The 18,135-nt window shown below is 39.1% G+C and overlaps 1 non-coding gene and 1 pseudogene across 1 annotated transcript; both read right to left on the bottom strand.

Moving 5' to 3' along the window:
• Nucleotides 1-4,364: 4,364 nt before the first annotated feature.
• LOC145013547 (small nucleolar RNA R71) lies at nt 4,365-4,471 on the bottom strand. Its single transcript, XR_013665099.1, has one exon. It is a non-coding gene; the product is annotated as a small nucleolar RNA R71 (small nucleolar RNA).
• A 12,935-nt stretch (nt 4,472-17,406) lies between these two features.
• LOC145009406 (secreted RxLR effector protein 161 pseudogene) lies at nt 17,407-17,748 on the bottom strand (annotated as a pseudogene).
• Nucleotides 17,749-18,135: the final 387 nt, after the last annotated feature.

Raw genomic sequence — 18,135 nt, 5'->3', positions numbered from 1 at the left:
GGTCAACATCTGAAGACTACAACCATCCTTTTGAAGGACTTCCTCCTGAAAGTCCGTCAAGGGAAATCATATACCGGCGTCCAGGGTTTTCAGGAAAACCCCAATTTTGCCATGGGGAGGGGAAGAGATGCTAGAACCAGGAGAGGGAAATTCCACACCTTCTAAGGAGGATAAGCCAGATGTGGTCTCCAATTGTCGATACTCGGCAGCAGAAGGGACGATTCCAGGAAGGTTAGCCATGAAAGGGAAAGAAGGATGAGCACGAAGAGAAAGGGAGGAACAGGTGAAGCGAAAGAAACTGTGCAAATACCATAATAAAGAAGGGGAAGAAGCGGTACATTTAAATATCTGACATAATGATGTAACTGCCAGCAGTCACGCGCAGTCACGTCGCCATTAAAAACAGAGTGGCGGATAGAGGAAAACGAACACGCGTCAATTAATTAAGTCCAGAACGCCGTAACTAGCACTGCAACGCTACGACTACTGGATTGGGGGACTTTATGGTGTTCCTAGGAAATCACAGCAGAGCCGCGTCCAAGCCCTAGAGCCGGGCACACCAGCCAGGCCCAGCCTAGCAGGCTCAGCGCCCGCTGGCGCCCCCGGGAGTGAAACGCCCAGGCGGAAGGCTCGCGCCCTCCAAGTGACGGCTTTTGATCCAAGACAAAAGGTACGGTAATGAGACAAATAATAGGATCAGAGCATTACCGTAGGAGCCAATGATAGCGCTCTAGCGGTTGAGGGCGCACGGCCCTCCAATCAGCGCCTCTGATCCTGTCTCTCCAAAAGCGATCCTATCTGGTACGGACCAGGTAGGAGCGCTAGGTATAAAAGGATGCACTCTCAGAACAGCGAGGTAAGTTCTCTGGCCCTTCTAGAGAACGCATACACAAACCCTAAATCATCCCCTAAATTGGCCATCAGAGCGTCTTTCCGGGAGCCCCTCCCGGAAAGCGGCTGACGGCCCTTGTTCTCTGTGATCTTGCAGTGATAAGCAGGCAACCAAGAAGAGTTCATCCGTGAAGCAGAAGCAAGGTCTTACGAGAGACAAGGTTCCATCAGATACAAAACTTAGGAAAGGCTTAAGTAGAGTATTAGGTAATGATGAACCCTAATATTTTAAAATACGATGTTACTCCATATTGCAGAGCAATGGTTAAACAGGTGAGTAGCCATACACCAGAGGTGGGTGGAGATCCTTAACCTGATGAAATAAAAACTCCAGTATCTCTTCGTGAGGAGCGACTATTGGGTAAACTTATTGGTGTTATTCGGCAGACTCTCGAAGAACACAAAAAGAATGGTGATAAAGGAAAAGAGAAAGTCACCGAAGAATCTTCAAAAGGAGAGACGAGACATCCTTCATTCAAAACTTTCAAGAGTAGTGGTGCTACAGAGTTTTCTAGTGTCCTTAATCCCATAGTTGTTATAACTTGGATTCAGAACACAGAGAAAGTATATCGTATCTCTCATGTGGATAATGAAGACAATGCTAATTATGCTTCTGCAATGTTCATTGGAGAAGCCTTGGTATGATGGGAAGAAACATATGAAGCTCTCAACGGGTTTGACCAGGAGAGTTTATCCTGGGAAATGTTCAAAACTCATTTGCTAGGGAAGTATTGTGCTCTGTGATTGATTATGAAACCCAATTCAATCAAAAAGCACGGTTTGCTACAAAGTATTTGCCAACTGAAGACGATAGTATTCAGTTATTCCTAGATGGACTACGGTATGGAATCCACGATTTCGTGGCTAATCGGGATATTCTGTCATTTGAAATTTTTTTTAAGTATGCTCAAAAGCGAGAGCATGACTTAGAAATACGTGATGCCACTCTTTCTGTTTCGAAGCATCCACGTATTGATCGAACTACTCCTATTTCCTCAATTCCACTAGCTAAATTTGTTCGAACTGAACCTGGTAAACAAGTGCAAACTCATAATACCCCTCGTGGCTGCGGTAGGTCGCAATCTTTTTCTCTTCAATCATCATCGTGTCGAAATTATGGAAAGAATCATCCGATGAAGAATGTTACTGATATGTGCATAATTAGTTAATTCTTTAGCATATATTTTTAGTATTTTTAATTAATTATGTGAACAATGTGGACAAAAGGTACTTAAAATGTTGTGAATTTTGTTTTCAGTCCAGAAGATATGATTGGAAGTAAAAGGGAGGAAAGGGAAGCAATTGAAGATCAAAGAGTGAAAAAGGTCATCTACTCGGCGAGTAGATTGACTCTACTCGGCGAGTAAACGAGGATGTTCCAGAAGATAACTACGACTGCTGATTCAAGACGGATAAGTATGGACCTACTCGGCGAGTTGGTTCTGCTACTCACCGAGTACACCCTGTTTTGGGATATCTATAAAAGACGAATCCTTATCTAATGTGACTACACTCCTGGTGATTTTTGAAGGTTTAGCTGCGACTAAGAGCCCTAGAAGACGCTAAGGAACCCTAAGCTTCAATCTTTTGAAGAATTCAAGCAATTAGGTTAATTCTACCACTTAGATTTAGGAATTGAATATGTTAGCTTTAGTAAACTTTGTTTCTATGTTTGTTTCTACTGCAATTATGAACTAAATTCGTTTTTGTTTCTGTTTGGGGAATACCAAGGAACTCCTATGGTTTAATTATTGAGTTTTGCTTAATTGTCTATTGGTGATTTATTAAATTAAGTTTGTTAAAGAACCTTATGTATTAATCACTACTATTTTCTGTTAATTGGAAGGCAATTAGGTTGCATGAACATCTCTAAATTGTTAACCTCATATGTCTATGTGAATACTAAACCATATGCTTAGAAGTAATGATTATGAAACTAAGATTAATAAGAAAATAGGAAGATTAATGTGTGAGCTTGTTTGAGAAACCATCAACAAGAGGTTAATTGAATTAATAACTTAATTGACCATTACAAATCTTATTTAATCCAAATAATTAATCTAGGAAATTAATTAGTTTAAACACTTGATCAACGCTTAAATTAGTTAATTGTCTAAGGGTTAGGAGTAATGAACATGAACCTAACTATTATAATTGGTAACCAATAGCAATTAATCTACCATAAACTTAAATAACCATAGGAGTGAATTGGTTGAACCGAAATGGAAACATCTTTATCAAATTTGGTGAATAGTTGTTGCTTTAGTTAATTAGTTAATTTAGTGTGTCTAAGTTTCTAGTCTTGCAAAACTAGAGAAAAACACTTTACTTTTATTATTTGTTTTAGTTAAAATTAGCTAGTAGTTTAATTTTCCGTTCCCTGAGTTCGATACCTTACTTACTAATCTATACCAGTAAAAGACAGGTTCACTGCCTTTGTGTGTTCAATTTATTAATTAAAAGTAGGGATAAAACAAGTTTGTTTTACACACATCAATTTTTTGGCGCCGTTGCTGGGGAACGGTTCTAAATAATTAAGCTAATTCCTAATTTTTTCGATCCTTTGTGTGAGTTTACTTGCATAAAGCTCATTTATTGCAAATTAGTAATTAGTAATTAGGTGTTAGTATCTGTTTTAGTTTAGTATTAAATTTATAAAATTTTTTTAAAATACCACTGATACTCGCCAAGTGCAATCGCACCTACTCGGCGAGTAGCAGTTTAGTCAGCAGTAGATTTTTACTTTAGTACAATCTTTTTGTTCTTTTTACGCTTTTTATTCTATTGATTGCAGGACTTTCATGACCAGAGGATCAAACACACCACTGGTACCCCCATTTGAAGATCCCGAATCCGCATTGAAAAGAAACAAAGGAAAGGACGTGGAGAGTTCAAGTACACCAAAGAAATCACCATTATCCAACTTGAAGACCGTTTTTGGGAAAAAGAAGAGCAGTAAATCAGGAGCTTCTAGCGCTTCTTTGATAATTGAGGAGCCAATTCAAGAAGATATTGGGTACGAGACCGAGGAAGAAGAGGAGGCAACGTACGAGCAAGAAACCGAGTCGGAGGAAGAGTTAGCGTTTACAATGGCTAACATTGATGAAATCCCCATGGGAGAATGGAAGAAGAGGATGCGCGACGACAATGGCCCGGGACTTGTGCAACCCGCAATTCCCGCGACTGCTACCTTCAAGCTAAAAGGTCATATCCTAGCTTCACTCAAGGAAATACCTTTCTATGGGAAAGATCATGAAGATGCCTACAAACACTTGGATGAAGTCAATGATGTAGCTGATTACTTGAATATTCCAAATGTAACCCGCGAAACTCAACTACTTCGTATGCTTCCGGTAACCTTCAAGGGTGCTGGTAAAGACTGGCTCAAGTCACTTCCCCCCGGATCAGTCACTACTTGGGCCAAGATGAAGGAAGAATTCATTGATCACTTTTGCCCACCTTCCAAGATAGCCAAACTGAAAAAGGCCATTGCAAACTTTGAACAACAAGCTAGAGAGTCGCTATATGAAGCATGGGAGAGGTACAAAAGTCTGCTAAGAAATTGCCCACACCATGATCTAAACAGCCAGCAAGAAGTTTCCATCTTCTATGATGGAGTCAATGTCACAACCCGGTAGTTGCTAGACTTGCAAGGCCCACTTACAAAGAAGCCACCCCCGGTGATTAAAGAATTGATTGAAGAATTCTCTAAACACTCTAGAGAATACCACAATCCTAGGCATGATGTCACGAGGGGAGCCGCTTATGCTGCTACTGAAGACTTATGCGCGGTCATGGCTATGTTAAAAACCATGGATAGGAGAATGGACAAAATGGATCAAACTATCCATGCTATTCGGGTGGGTTGTGAAAACTGCAATGGACCTCACCTCACTAGAGATTGCGATTTGGATGAGAATGGCAACAAGAAGGCGCAAGCGTGTTATTCGAGCGGAGACCGATATGATGAAGACTGGCGCAAAAAAAAGAAAGAGTGGCTTCCCTATGAAGAGTACAAGAAGGCCAATGAGGAGAAGTATAGACAAAAAGGGAGAGGATTTTATCAAAAGGAGGAGCCGGTGCAAGAAAGGAAGCCAAGCTTGGAAGATATGCTTACTAAATTTGTGGCTGCTTCCGAAAAAAGGCATAGTGACCATGATGCTGCTATCCAAGAAACAAGAACCATGCTCAGGAACCAGCAAGCATCCATCCACAATATAGAAACGCAGCTTGGGCAACTTGCTCAACAACTTAACTAAAGGTCACCGGGTGAACTTCCTAGCAAAACCGAAAACAACCCACGAGGCGTGCAAATAAACATTGTCACAACGAGAAGTGGGAAGATCATCACTCCCCTGGCCCCCATTCGAACTGAAGCAACCAGGGACTCGCAGAAGGAAGGAACGGAAGAACAAGCAGAAAACCAAGAATCACAATCTGAGAGTCCTACTCGCCGAGTAGGGCCGATGGACTCGGCGAGTACCCCATCAAAAACGAATGAACAACCTCCCGTAAAGCCTTACCAGCCTCCAATGCCATACCCAGCCCGAGCCAAGAAAGAGAAGCAGGAAGAGGAATATCAGAAGTTTCTAGACCACATTAAAACTCTTCAAATCAACATTCCTTTCATTGAAGCCGTCATGCAAATGCCCAAGTATGCAAAGTTCCTAAAGGAACTCCTCACCAATAGAAGAAAGATGGAGGAAGTGCAGAAGGTAGTGCTTAATGAGAACTGCTCCGCCGCAATGCTAAACAAGCTACCAAAGAAGAAGGGTGATCCGGGGAGCTTAACTTTACCTTGCTAATTTGGCAACTTGGCTGCAATTCATGCCTTAGCTGATTCTGGAGCAAGTGTGAATCTTATGCCATACTCATTCTTTAAGAAGCTAGACCTCCCGGAGCCAAGGCCAATTCGCATGGCAATTCATTTGGCAAACAAGACAGTCACCTTCCCAAGAGGCATATGTGAATATTTTCTAGTAAAAGTGGACAAATTTGTTTTTCCAGCTGATTTCATCATTCTAGACATGGAGGCGGATCCACAAGTGCCAATCATACTTGGAAGGCCTTTCCTCAACACAGATAGCGCCATCGTAGACATGAGAGATTCTAAGCTCACCTTGCGAGTTGGGGATGATTCAGTAACATTCGGGGTAGACCAAGCTATGAAGTACTCTAGGAGTAGTGACGACACGACATTCTCAATCGACATGCTCGACGAACTTTTGGAGGAAGACATACCTGAAGATTCCAGCAAGTTTGCAGCTTTAGATGAAGCATTTGATCCAGAAAAGGATTTATTAAAGATTGAAAGACTGTTGGAAGAAGCAGAGTATGAAGAATTAATGAAGCAATCTGACAGCCCTACTCGCCGAGTAGGGCCGATCTACTCGCCGAGTACATCTAAAGAGAAGACAGAAGTCGTGAATGCAGCTGCAAACTCGCCGAGTACCACACCTGCACTCGGCGAGTCCGTCACTAAGAACAACCAAAAAAAGCTTAAAACGTTACCTGACCATCTGGAGTATGCCTTTCTGGAAGAAGGAAATCAGAAGCTAGTAATCATAGCCTCGGATCTATCCAAGATGGAAAAGGAGGAACTTGTACACGTGTTGAAGAAACAGAAACGAGCCATTGCATGGAGCATCTCCGACATCAAGGGAATAAGCCCATCCTATTGCTCTCACAAAATCAATCTAGAAGAAGGAGCAAGGCCGGTGGTGCAACACCAAAGAAGATTGAACCCGAACATGCAAGAAGTCGTCAAGAAGGAGGTGGTCAAACTCTTAGATGCAGGAATCATCTACTCCATTTCCGATAGTCCATGGGTGAGTCCGGTCTAAGTGGTTCCCAAGAAAGGAGGAATGACGGTCATCACCAACGAAAAGAACGAGTTAATTCCGACAAGAACGGTAACCGGTTGGCGAGTGTGCATCGATTATCGAAAGCTAAACGATGCCACTCGTAAAGACCATTTCCCCCTACCTTCCATAGATCAAATGTTAGAGAGACTATCGGGCCATAGCTATTATTGCTTTTTAGATGGGTTTTCAGGGTATTTTCATATACCCATAGACCCAATGGACCAAGAAACGACCACATTCACATGCCCAAGTGGGACTTTCGCCTATAGACGCATGCCTTTTGGACTTTGCAATGCACCTGCGACATTTCAAAGGTGTATGACCGCCATATTCCATGATATGGTGGAAAAATTCATGGAGGTCTTTATGGATGACTTTTCTGTATTCGGATCTTCTTTCCATGACTGTCTCACAAATCTTGATTCAATGCTTGCTAGGTGTGAGAAAACCGACTTGGTCCTAAATTGGGAAAAATGTCACTTCATGGTCAAGGAGGGTATAGTTTTGGGAAACAAAGTCTCCAAAAAGGGAATTGAGGTGGATCGAGCAAAGATTGACACCATTGCCAAATTACCCCCACCAACTAATGTGAAGGGCATTAGGAGTTTTTTGGGACACGTAGGTTTTTACCGGCATTTTATAAAGGATTTTTCCAAAATCACGAAACCTCTAACACAATTATTACTTAAAGATGCACCCTTTAATTTTACTAAAGAGTGTTTAGAGGCCTTTGAATTTCTAAAGGAAAAATTAACTAATGCCCCGATCATTATTGCACCAAATTGGAACTTACCCTTTGAGATCATGTGTGATGCTAGTGACTATGCATTAGGAGCGGTCCTTGGTCAAAGGGTTGATAAGCACTTTCAACCCATCTACTATGCTAGCAAGACCTTAAACCCAGCCCAAGAGAATTACACTACTACTGAAAAAGAATTGTTAGCTGTGGTTTATACTTTTGACAAATTTCGCCCTTACTTGGTTTTATCTAAAACCACTGTTTTTACTGACCACTCGGCTATCAAGTATTTGTTTTCCAAACAGGATGCTAAGCCAAGACTGATACGATGGGTGCTGCTTCTTCAAGAATTCGACATCGAAATACGGGACAAGAAAGGAATGGAGAATGTAGCGGCTGATTATTTATCTAGGCTCGAGAACCCGCAATTGCAAGAAGATAAGGATGGAGACGACTTTCCGGATGAATACATTATGGTGTCAGTGGGAGAGGAGCCATGGTTCGCAGACATAGCTAATTATTTAGCTACAAATTACATCCCGAAGGACTATAGTAGTCAACAAAAGAAGAAATTCTTTGCGGAGATCAAATATTACTTTTGGGATGACCCATACCTCTTTCGAAGCTGTGCGGATGGAATCATACGAAGATGTGTGTTCAGGTAGGAAAGTCGAAGAATATTAGAACATTGCCATAGCGGGCCCACGGGAGGATATCATGGAGCACACTATACTGCAAAGAAGATCTTTGACATTGGGTTCTATTGGCCTACAATCTTTAAGGATGCAGCCCAATATGTCAAAGAATGTGATGCTTGTCAAAGGGTGGGAAACATTTCATCTCGAAAAGAAATGCCACAACATAGCATCCAAGTGTGCGAGGTGTTCGACGTATGGGGCATTGACTTCATGGGACCTTTTCCCACATCCAAAGGAAACAAGTACATACTAGTGGCGGTCGATTATGTCTCAAAATGGGCGGAGGCGCAAGCTTTACCAACAAATGACGGACGGGTAGTGGTACGATTCTTGAAGAAGCTATTCTCACGGTTTGGTGTTCCGAAGGATTTAATCAGTGACCGAGGCAGACATTTTGCCAATGATCAATTGGAAAAGGTGCTCAAGAAATATGGGGTTACCCATAAGTTCTCCACGTCATACCATCCACAAACTAGTGGACAAACCGAAGTGACCAATCGAGCCTTGAAGCGTATTTTAGAGAAATCGGTGGGAAGTAACCGCAAGGAATGGTCGGATAAATTGGATGATGCGCTATGGGCATTTCGTATAGATTTCAAAACACCTATTGGTACTACACCATATAGGTTAGTTTATGGAAAGCAATGCCATTTACCAGTCGAAATCGAGCATAAGGCATATTGGGCTTTAAAGAGGTGCAACTTCGAGATAGAAGAATTAAAGAGCAACCGGTTGATGCAAATGAATGCCCTTGAAGAGCTAAGGAATGATGCCTATTCTAGTTCTTGGCTCTATAAAGAAATGACCAAGAAATGGCATGATAAAAGGATTAAGAGCAAAGACATTTACGAAGGCCAAAAGGTATTGCTTTTCAATTCCCGATTAAAACTTTTCTCGGGCAAACTCAAATCAAGGTGGGAAGGTCCCTTTGTGGTCAAGACGGTGTTTCCACACGGGGCTATAGAGTTGATATCAAGAGACGGCACACCATTCAAAGTCAATGGTCATAGAGTAAAGAAATATGAAGAAGGTGTCCCCCAGAATGAAGGATTGGAGGAGTTGCTACTGTGCGGGATTGCAAATACGTAGACGGGGCGGAGTCCAGCTAATGACTCCATCAAAAGAAGCTCTTCTCGGGAGGCAACCCGAGTCTCAAGTTTGCATTTTCTTTCCTTTTCTTTATTTTTCATTTTGTTTTTTTTTTCATTCTTCTTCATCTATTTTATGTCTGTAAATGCTTGAGGACAAGCTATGCTTAGAGTGTGGGGTGGATGGGCTAAACAAATGGATTGATACATTAATTTTTCCAAAAATACAAAATTTTTTCAACCTGTGACATCTACTCGGCGAGTAAGTGCCCGTTTTCAGTCAAAAGTCGATAATAAGCGCGTCTACTCGGCGAGTAGACCCATTCTACTCGGCGAGTAGCCGGTTCAAATCCAGTGAAATAAAATCTATAAAAAACGTTATTATTCACCATTTCATCCCATTACTCGCCGAGCACTCTCTCAGCCGCCTCTCAAAGCACTTTTCAAGATCTCTCCAATTTTCTACTTGTTTCTCTTCATTCAAGCAACAAGGTAACATCTTTACCCTTTAATTTCATGAAAGGTTCAATTTTTATCACAGATCTGCCCAGATTTTGATGTGATTTCGGATTTGGGGAGTTTTTCCCAAAATCTAGGGTTTTGATTTAGTCATGAATTAGATGTTGTTAGGAGAAATTTCTTCAAGATCTATGGTTAGATAAGTATTTATAACAAAACCCTATGAACAATTTGGACTAGTGCACAGATTACACAGATCCGATCTCGATCTGTCAAGGAGTTCATACTACTCGCCGAGTAGGTTCGTGTACTCGGCGAGTAGGTCACAGTCAGATCACAATTTTTTTGTTTTAATTACTAGGTGTTGTTGGTTGCTGTGTTCTTGATATGTGTATGCAGGTAGCATGGCAAGAACAGGCCAATCTTCACGTGGGGGAAGCCATGGTGATATGCCATGGTTAGCTTTTCAACAAATCACCTCCAAATCATCCTAAACACGAGCTCTAAACAGATTGGAAGCACTTCTACAGAAGGAAATCCACCTTCCGAATGCAGTGGATTGGGGATGGATGGGCAATGTTGGCTTGGAAGAAGAACTCACCCCATACTTGGTGAAAGATTGTAATTTGGGATATGCCAACATCACTTGTGATGGTTGGTTGCAATTGTTCAAAATCCAAGAGCCGGTATACACGGAGTTGTGCTGGGAATTCTTTGCTACCATCTCATTCCAAGGTGGTAGTGAGTTTTACAATCCTAACACGATCTCGTTCTCTTTGGGCGGGGAGCTGCGACAATGCAGCATGGTCGAGTTCTCTTGGCGGTTGGGTATTTATGACCAAGACATGGTGATGACGGATTATTTTGAAGCCTTCTTGGAAAATACTTACAAAGAACTTCCCGAGGAGGTGGTGGCATCTACATGGTGGAGTACAATTGCTAACCGAGTCTACATACCTTCCACTACGCAAGAAGGTCACATCCGTTCTTCGATCCACCGACTCATTCACCGGTTCGTAGCAAGCACGATAAACATGCAGAAGGATGGGGACAATGTTCCCACCCTTGACATCTTCTACTTGTGGAGTATCATCACTCCAGACGTTTTCTGCAACCTTAGTTACTGCATTGCCAAATTTCTTGCGGAGGGGGCGGTCAATGAGAAGATAAATTCGAAGATAAATGGGGGCATGTTTATTACCCGACTTGCCAAATCATTTGGGATCTTGGATTTTCCGCAAGCTCAAGCACTAACGGTTATCCACCCTCCTCCATTCAACACTGCACTTTATAGGAGGGCGCGGATAGTTGAAAATTTTGGTGATTCCTTTACTATTCCGAATGAAGATGAGCCGGCTGTCCTCGAGGAGTCGGGAAGGCGGGTTAGGCCAAGGAGCGAACGGGTGCGGGAAGAACCACCGGTTATTCCGGTGGAGGATAATGATGGTTGGAACCAAGTAGAGTACCGACACTACTTGGATGATATTGGGCGAGGGGTTAACTACACTAATCAATCTTTCGAGTATCTTTTCCAACAAATGCACATTGCCCCGAGACCTGGACCCGGTTACCCTTACATCATGGATTGGGATGAGAGGATGCGAAGAAGGGATGGAGAGGGAGGAAGTGGAGCAGGAGGAGCTGGAATGGAAGAGGAAGATTGAAGACTTTGTTTTTTATTTATTTATGATGTTTTGTTCTAAAACAATTGTTGACATTTTGGATTTTGTTATGGTGGTTGAAATATTAGTGTCACTGTTAGTTTTCTTTTCAGGTATTGAAGATAGGAAGCATGCTAATTAGGAAGGGTCAAGAGAGGAGTAGGAGACTTTTGAGTAATTATGGAGTCTTGTCCCTAGGATTGAGTCTGTACGAGTCAAGAGTTTTATGGAGTGTTGTTGCTTAGGAAATTCGAGTGAGAGTACATTTATATTTCCATTTCAACACCAAAGTCGAGATATACAACAATTAGAAGAGATCTGGAAATACACGCCCTACTCGCCGAGTGCACTAACACTACTCGACGAGTACATATGCTTTTACACAAACTGATTTGCCATCGAGTTCTACTTGCCGAGTCTTCAAGCCTACTCGCCGAGTAGCCTGCTGCTTGAGGAGTTTCTGAATTACTCTGGCTATTTTTATTGCAACATTCATACACTCTTTATGAATTACTACTGAAGATTTTCCAACAACCCTGTTCCATGGAGTTTTCAAGCTATCAACCACATGAGACGTATGACACCCGTGCCATGGATGAGCTGTTCCCATGGCTAAAGTCAATAGAAGAAGGAGCTAAAGAGGGGAGTGTCAACCTAGCGACTGCTACCCCAAGGGAGTTTGTTCCAACTTTTTCTTTATTTGCATTTTTAGTTGGCATAATATGCAATGAGGGCATTGCATAAAATAAGTGTGGGGTAGGGGGTTAATCACATCTTAGAATACTTAGAATCTTAATTTAGGCTAATTTTTAAAATTGTTGCATACCAAAAACGCTTAGGTCTTAATTTAGAAAATTTTGGTAAAAAAAAAATTAGGATTCCATGTTAGAATTGTGTTAATAATTACATGAAAACTCAAATGTTTAGTTGAGCATATATACGTTCTAGTGCATTTGTGGCTTCCCTATTTCAGTGAAATCATGAGACAAAAACACAACCTTGCTTAGCCTGAGGGATGCAATATGTTTAGCAGCCTAAACCTGAAATGTATGCAGGAAATTTTTTATCATTAGCCAATAAAGGTTGAGATTGAGCGCCCCTGCTTCAGCATGTAGGGATTTGAGTGAAAAAATTGAGAAATACATGAAAAAAAAAAGAATTACTAGAAAAAGTTATAAGAATTTTGGAGCAAATGAAGTAAAGATCTAAAGATCAAAATTCCAAGAAATTCAAAGAGTGGAAGATACCAAAAGTCAATCAATACAAGGTGGTGAATTCAAAGATATCAAAGGTCAAATTATCAAGAAAGTGAAGAATTCAAAGAGCTCCATAGTGGTATCGAAAAGTTGTAATTCTAGAATATGTATGCTTGGGTTGCTCAATTAAAAATACCTTGAGGGTAAAGAGGTTTTCTGAGGATGGATTCGGAGGGTTGCATAAAATGAGCATAGTTCGGGGTGAGTGGGCGAATGTTTATGAGGATTGTGAGTATTTGACGTATGGGGGGTTTTTAGGAAATTTTAGACACAAATGCATGCGTTGCGGTCTTGGCATAATGGCTGGGTTGGATTGGAGTTATTATATGTGATTCTAATATGTTTAAAATTTAGTTTTGCTTGGGGGCAAGCAAAAGTCAAGTGTGGGGTATTTTGATATGTGCATAATTAGTTAATTCTTTAGCATATATTTTTAGTATTTTTAATTAATTATGTGAACAATGTGGACAAAAGGTACTTTAAATGTTGTGAATTTTGTTTTCAGTCCAGAAGATATGCTTGGAAGTAAAAGGGAGGAAAGGGAAGCAATTGAAGATCAAAGAGTGAAAAAGGTCATCTACTCGGCGAGTAGATCGACTCTACTCGGCGAGTACACGAGGATGTTCCAGAAGATAACTACGAATGCTGATTCAAGACGGATAAGTATGGACCTACTCGGCGAGTTGGTTCTGCTACTCGCCGAGTACACCCTGTTTTGGGATATCTATAAAAGACGAATCCTTATCTAATGGGACTACACTTCTGGCGATTTTTGAAGGTTTAGCTGCGACTAAGAGCCCTAGAAGACGCTAAGGAACCCTAAGCTTCAATCTTTTGAAGAATTCAAGCAATTAGGTTAATTCTACCACCTAGATTTAGGAATTGAATATGTTAGCTTTAGTAAACTTTTTTTCTATGTTTGTTTCTACTACAATTATGAACTAAATTCATTTTTGTTTCTGTTTGGGGAATACCAAGGAACTCCTATGGTTTAATTATTGATTTTTGCTTAATTGTCTATTAGTGATTTATTAAATTAAGTTTGTTAAAGAACCTTATGTATTAATCACTACTATTTTCTGTTAATTGGAAGGCAATTAGGTTGCATGAACATCTCTTAATTGTTAACCTCATATGTCTATGTGAATACTAAACCATATGCTTAGAACTAATGATTATGAAACTAAGATTAATAAGAAAATAGGAAGATTAATGTGTGAGCTTGTTTGAGAAACCATCAACAAGAGGTTAATTGAATTAATAACTTAATTGACCACTACAAATCTTATTTAATCCAAATAATTAATCTAGGGAATTAATTAGTTTAAACACTTGATCAACGCTTAAATTAGTTAATTGTCTAAGGGTTAGGAGTAATGAACATGAACCTAACTATTATAATTGGTAACCAATAGCAATTAATCTACCATAAACTTAAATAACCATAGGAGTGAATTGGTTGAACCTAAATGGAAACATCTTTATCAAATTTGGTGAATAGTTGTTGCTTTAGTTAATTAGTTAATTTAGTGTGTCTAAGTTTCTAGTCTTGCAAAACTAGAGAAAAACCCTTTACTTTTATTATTTGTTTTAGTTAAAATTAGCTATTAGTTTAATTTTCCGTTCCCTGAGTTCGATACCTTACTTACTAATCTATACCACTAAAAGACAGGTTCACTGCCTTTGTGTGTTCAATTTATTAATTAAAAGTAGGGATAAAACAAGTTTGTTTTACACACATCAGTTACATATTTTGCTTGTGATGTTGTTGGCCACAGGGAGCATTTTTGCCTTACTTTTACTAGTCAAATGACAGGAAGTCAAGCTTCTATTCAGAAACCGGCGAGAAGTGAAGCTCCTATTCAACAACCAAAGAGTTTCCATATTATAATTAACATGAAACTTTCGAAGTGATAAGGAGACTTACGATAGTTGACATCGAAAAACAATCAAAGGATATCATAAAATAAAATCTATCAAGTGATACCGTAAATAGTGTATTAATACCTGTAGAGTGGTATTGTACATTCAAACTATGTTTGGTGAAATAATAACACCTTTAGAGGAATGTTGTGAGCTCAAAGTACATTCGGATGAGATGAATATTTTGGTGTAATCCATGAAGTTGTTCCACCGCTGACCTGTTTAAAGTAGTGACTGCTTACACAGTTAGAAGAATTGAAGATTGTGATAGATACTTTGATGATATCGAAACTGATGTTGTGCAAGATTTAGAAGAATTCAATGAAGATCAAAGGAAATGCTAACAATGTTTTTAGACTCAATAAGCCAAGACCTTTCCTAACATTGTGATGTAGTATGCAGTTCGAGTAGTATGATAATAGTTGATATGTAACTATCCATTTGGATTTCTCTAAAGATTCGTTTAGGTGTAAAAAAATTCAGATTGATGGAAAAATCAACAACGTTTTTTAATTACTGGATTGAATATGTTTTTTTAATCGGTGGGAATTCTTAAAATCCGAATTAACTATTGTAGAACAAGAGTTTGAGTTGTTTCATTTTCATCTTAATTTGTTTCTTTTCTGTTCTTTTTAATTATAACTTTATAGAGTTTTTTATGGTTTAGTTGGTTATTGAACCCTATTCATTTCAGCCAACAAAAGTGGTAATAGATTATGATTCCGAGTTCCTTTTTTGATCCGTGGTTCTTTTGTTCAGGAGGAACTAACTCAAAACAACTCATTTGATTATGCATTGAATGACCTGAGTAAATCTATTAAATACGATTTGTACCGTGTGTTCTTGACTTTGCTTGTTTTTCTTCAATCAGAATTGGTTTTTAGATGGTAAGAAGGTTTCGAGTAGGATAGAGCGTACCCGAAACCTGAACCGGAACCGACGATTCCTAGAATGTTGAAATCAGAACGGGTGACAACGGTTACTAAAATAATGGAACCGAACCGAACCGACGGACAGATGTTCCAATAGGGGGTACATGGTTCGTCAAATTGCTAATGAATTCTTGTCACAAATACAGGGGTGTTTGTTACGATAATAAGAACAAAAGAGTAAATTATATGTTGCCCTTTATAATCATTGATATTGTAAACCAAATGAGTTTATTTGTGTTCTGTATAATAAGTGATTTTGTGAAGAATGCAATTGTATCTTTTAACATGCATGTAACTTATAATGTTATCCCTTATAATCATATATTTTATGAGTTAACATTTATAAAGCATGAAAAATGTGTTATAATACAAAATGTGACAATCTTAATTTTTAGTTACAGAAGTTGATTTTTGAATTTAGCTTTTCTTAATCTTCAGTTACTCATTAGTCATTATCAGTATCTCTATTTTATTATTAGCATCTCAAAAGGCAATACCTGTTTTCTTGGTTTCTACTATTGATAAACCTTGGTGCTGCCTTTACTCTCAAGGCTGTCTTTTTTCCATTTTTCTTTTTTGCTTTTCTTCCTCTTTTTTCGGTTTTCTGTATACTTTGTACCTTTTACTACTTTGAATCTTGTATAACTTCTCTTTGGCTTTGGTAAGTGTTAGAGAAAAACTAAAATAGGGTTATTGGAAATCTGGATTACAAACAGGAATCGTGTAAACACTTTCCTTATTTGATATTTCGACCGTATATGCCTTGGGTATCAAGAAATCCAAACTTATGATAATTCCTGATGCAATAATTCTGATTATAGGCACAAAATCAGAATCAATTGAAGAAGATGAATCAAGAAACGTTTCCCGGTTTTCTGTGTTTCAATGAAGTTGTTTTCCCGGAATTTATCCACTCGACGGATAACGAGATTAGTTGACATCTTTCAAGAATGTTTAGTAAATACAAGTGTGCACTCATACACCTCCTAACTTATATTATAACTAAAACATTGTTCTTGAAACACTAGTTAAATCCATTACACTAAAATGTATTTGGTGATAAAATCACCAACAATCCTCCCCTATTTTAGTGTAATCCTTGAATTAACAAACTTAAAACAAAAAGAAACGGAACTAATGCATAGATGAAGATATCGATACGATTGAATTTCCATGTTAGTATATTACAATTTCAAAAATTCGAGAAATCAAGGTATCTTAAAGATTGAACCCATCAACTCGTTTGAATATCTGATGATAATATACACATTAGTTTAACAATAATCTAAAACAAAATAACTTGACACTAATTATAAAGTCGTATGTCCCAATCCATTCTTGATCGTATAAAAGCCAAGTCCCAAGCTCTTTGAAGTATGGCTATACTTCACGATCATATATGTGATTCTTTTATTCATGTACCTGTATACATTTTATCAAAAGAATCATTAAGAAATCAAATTCATCCTGGTCTCTACAGGTTCAAACACAATTAGCTTGGGATGTTTTAATGTGTGTTTTAATTCATATAAATAAGCTTTCCTCATTGAATTTAACCTCGAACATTGTATTAGAGGGGAATTGGGTGTCTCATTCATAAGAATTTATAAGGACTTTAAGCCCATCCCTATAACAGACTTGTGCACTAAGTCTCGCGCCAAACTCTTAGTGAGATGGTCCGCCAAATTTTGTTGTGATTTTACAAACTCAATCGAAATCACACCATCCATGATTAGATTTCTAATCATCCCATGTTTAACATCAATGTATCTCGATTTACCATTATAAACTTGACTATAAGCTTTACTCAAAGTAGAAACACTATCACATCGGATAGATAATGGCGAAATCGGTTTCCTCCACAATGGAATCTCATAAATCAAATTCTTTAACCATTATGCTTCCTTACTTGCAGCAGCCAATGCAATAAACTCAGATTCCATTGTTGAACTTGTTATACAAGATTGCTTTTTAGATGCCCATGATATAGCACCTCCACCAAGCAAGAATACCCAACCAGTTGTAGAAGAGTGATCTTCTCTATTGGATATCCAACTTGCATCAGAATATCCTTCCAAGACCGAAGGAAATCCTGAATAACACAAACAATAATCCTTGGTTCCTTTCAAATACTTGAAAACACGATGAACCACTTTCCAATGTTGAGTAATAGGATTATGAGTAAATCTACTCAATCTTCCCACTGTGAAAGCTATATCTGGACGAGTGCTAGTCATAGCATACATCAAAGAACCAATAGCTTACGAGTACTCAAGTTGAGAAACTGGTCTGCCTCTATTAGGCATCAACTTCATGCTTGAATCCATAGAGGTGCTAACGGGTGTACACTCACTATAATTGAACCGTTTGAGAATTTTCTCAATGTAATGTGACTGTGTAATAGCAAGTCCCTTGTTCACCCATTTAATCCTTATTCTAAGGATTACATCCGCCTCCCCCATATCCTTCATGGAATACTTTGAAGATAACAAATTCTTAGTTACGTTCACTTGATTTTGATCAGTGCCAAAAATCAACATATCATCTACATACAAGCAAATGATCACACCAGATCCAGATGAATCAAAATGGCTATACACACATTTGTCAGATTGGTTTAAAGA

The sequence above is a fragment of the Lactuca saligna genome, chromosome 8 (genome assembly GCF_052625555.1).
Source record: "Lactuca saligna cultivar CGN05327 chromosome 8, ASM5262555v1, whole genome shotgun sequence".
Classification (NCBI taxonomy): domain Eukaryota; kingdom Viridiplantae; phylum Streptophyta; class Magnoliopsida; order Asterales; family Asteraceae; genus Lactuca; species Lactuca saligna.
The sequence above is the reverse complement of the archived record's forward strand: the minus strand, read 5'-3'. Positions and strand labels throughout refer to the sequence as shown.